Below are 3,578 nucleotides of genomic sequence, written 5' to 3'. Positions count from 1 at the left end.
AACAGGGGTATACACACAGGGTAATGGTAAAAGGCTGGAACAGAAATTATTGTGTTTTAGCTAAAGTACAAAAAAAAGCAGGAGTAACAATCCTAATCTCAGACAAAGCAAAAGTAAAGATAGATCTAATTAAAAGAGATAAGGAAGGAAAACACATCCTGCTAAAAGGCAACATAAACAATGAAGCAATATCATTGTTTAACATATACACACCAAGTGGTGTGGCATGTAAATTCTTAGAGGAGAGGTTAAGGGATGAAATAGGATGAAATAGACAGCAAAACTGTATTAATGGGAGACCTCAACCTCCCCCTCTATGAACTAGATAAATCTAACCAAAAAATAAACAAGAAAGAAGTTACAGAGGTGAACAAAATTTTAGAAAAAAAGCAGATATGATAGACCTCTGGAGAAAATTGAATGGGGATAAAAAGGATATACTTTTTTTTTCTCAGTGGTACATGGCACATACTCAAAAACTGACCATATATTAGGGCATAAAAACCTGACAATCTAGGGCAGAAAGGCAGAATTAATCAAAGCATCCTTTGCAGATCACAATGCAATAAAAATTATTTGTCATAATGAACCATGGAAAAATAAGCTAAAAATTAATTGGAAAGTAAATAATGTCATTTTAAAGAATGAGTGGGCCAAAGAACAAATCAAAGAAATAATTAATAACTTCATTCAAGAAAATGACAATAATGAGACAACATACCGATACTTATTGGATGCAGGAAAAGCAGTTCTTAGGGGAAGTTTTATATCTCCAAATGCTTACCTGAATAAAATAGAGAAAAAGGAGGTTAATGAATTGGGCCTGCAACTGAAAAAGCTAGAAAAAGAACAAATTGAAAATCCCCAATTAAATACCAAATTAGAAATACTGAAAATCAAAGGTGAGATTAAAAAAATCAAAACCAAGAAAACTATTGAATTAATAAATAAAATAAAGTGCTGGTTTTATGGAAAAAAGGAAAAAATTGTTAAACCTTTGACCAATTTGATTTAAAAAGAAAGAAGAAAATCAAATTACCAGTATCAAAAATGAAAAGTGTGAATTCACCTCCAGTGAAGAGGAAACTAAAACAGTAATGAGGAATTATTTTGCCCAATTGTCTGCCATAAATTTGACAACCTTAGGGATATGGAGGAATATCCACAAAAATATAAATTGCCCAGGTTAACAGAAGAGGAAGTAAAATTCCGAAATAACCCCATCACAGAAAAAGAAATTGAACAAGCCATCAATGAACTCCCTAGGAAAAAAATCTCCAGGGCCAAATGGTTTTATATGAGAATTTTATCAAACATTTAAAGATCAATTAATTCCTATACTTTATAGACTATTTAGAAAAATAGGTGAAGAAGGAGTAGTACCAAATTGTTTTTACCACACAATTATGATACTAACACCTAAACCAAGAAGATTCAAAACAGAGAAAGAAAATTATAGACCAATTTCCTTAATGAATATTTATGCAAAAATTTTAAATAAAATATTAGCAAAAAGATTGCAGCAACTTATCATGAGAATAATGCACTACGACCAGATAGGATTTATTCCAGGAATATAAGGATGGTTCAATATTAGAATAACTATCAGCATAATTGATCATATTAACAACAAAACTAGCCAAAACCATATATGAACATCTTAATAGATGCAGAAAAAGCCTTTTGACAAAATACAAAACCTATTCCTATTAAAAAACATTAGAAAGCATAGAGATAAATGGAGCCTTCCTTAAAATTATAAATAGCATCTACCTAAAACCATCAAGAAGCAGTATTTGTAGTGGGGATGAGCTAGAGGCATTCCCAATAAGATCAAGGGTGAAACAAGGATGTCCGTTATCACTCCTACTATTCATTTTGGTCCTAGAAATGTTAGCTATAGCAATAACAGGAGAAAAAGAAATTGAAGGAATTAGAATAGGCAAAGAAGAAACTAAATCATCACTTTTTGCAGATGATGTGAGGATTTACTTAGAGAATCCTAGAGAATCAAGTGAAAAACTGCTTGAAGTGATAAACAATTTTAGCAAAGTTGCAAGATATAAAATAAACTCTCATAAATCCTTGGCATTCCTATACATTACTATCAAAGCCCAGCAACAAGAGATAGAAAGAGAAATTCCATTCAAAGTTACTGTATACACTATAAAATATTTGGGAGTCTATCTGCCAAGACAAACCAAGGACCTATATGAATATAATTATGAAACATTGTTCATGTGAATAAAGTCCGATCAAATAAGTGGAAAAAAAAACATAACAGTTGCTCCTGGTTAGGCTGAGCTAATACAATAAAAATGTCAATTTTACCTAAGTTAATCTATCTACTCAGTGCCATACCAATCGAATTACCAAAAAATTATTTTACAGAGCCAGATAAAATAATAACAAAATTCATCTGGAAGAACAAGAGGTCTAGAATATCTAAGGTATTAATGAAATGAAATGCTAGGGAAGGTGGCCGAGCCATACCTGGTATTAAACTGTAATATAAAGCAGAAGTCATCAAAACTACTTGGTACTAGCTAAGAAACAGAGTCATGGATCAGTTGAATAGGATAGGTACACAAGACGCAGTTGTCAATGACTATAGTAATCTACTCATTGATAAACCCAAAGAGTCCAGCTTCTGGACAAAGAATTCGCTATTTCACAAACACTGCTAGGAAAATTGGAAAAATCTAGGGCAGAAACTGGGCATAGACCACTACCTTACACCATATACCAAAACAAAGTCAAAATGGGTTCATGATTTAGGAATGAAGGCTGCTACTCTAAGCAATTTGGGAGAGCAAGGAATAGTTTACCTCTCAAATTTATGGAAAGACAAAGAATTTATGACACAACAAGAGACAGAGAGCATTACAAAATGGAAAATTAATAATTTTGATTATGTTAAATTGAAATGTTTTTTGTATAAAAAAGCCAATGCAACTTAGATTGGGAGGGAAGGAGAAAAATGGGACAAAATCTTTACAACTAGTGTCTCTGATAAATGCCTTATCTGTAAGATGTACAGGGAACTGAGCCAAATTTATAGGAATACAAGTCATTCCCCGATTGAGAAATGCTCAAAGGATATGAACAGGCAGCTTTCAGAGGAAGAAATTAAAGATATCTATAGGCATATGAAAAAATGCGGGAAATCACTACTGATTAGAAAAATGCAAATTAAAACAACTCTTAGATACCTCATCTCTACTGTCAGGTTGGATAAAATGACAAAATAGGAAAATGATAAAGGCTGCAGAGGATGTTACATTGCTGGTGGAGTTGTGAACTGATCCAGCCATTCTGTAGAGCATTCTGGAACTATGCTTAAAATGGTATAAAAACATTCATACCCTTAGACCCAGCAATACCACTTCCAGGGTTGTATCCCAAAGAGGTCACACAAGTAGGAAAAGGACCCATATGTACAAAAATATTTATAGCTGCTCTTTTTGTAGTAGCAAAGAATTGGACATTAAGGGGATGTCCATCAATTGGGGAATGGTTGAACAAGTTGTGGTATATGATGGTAATGGAATACTACTGTTCTATAAGAAATATGGATG

Source organism: Trichosurus vulpecula, chromosome 8 (genome assembly GCF_011100635.1).
Source record: "Trichosurus vulpecula isolate mTriVul1 chromosome 8, mTriVul1.pri, whole genome shotgun sequence".
NCBI classification, from domain to species: Eukaryota; Metazoa; Chordata; class Mammalia; order Diprotodontia; family Phalangeridae; genus Trichosurus; species Trichosurus vulpecula.
Note: the sequence above shows the minus strand (reverse complement) of the source record.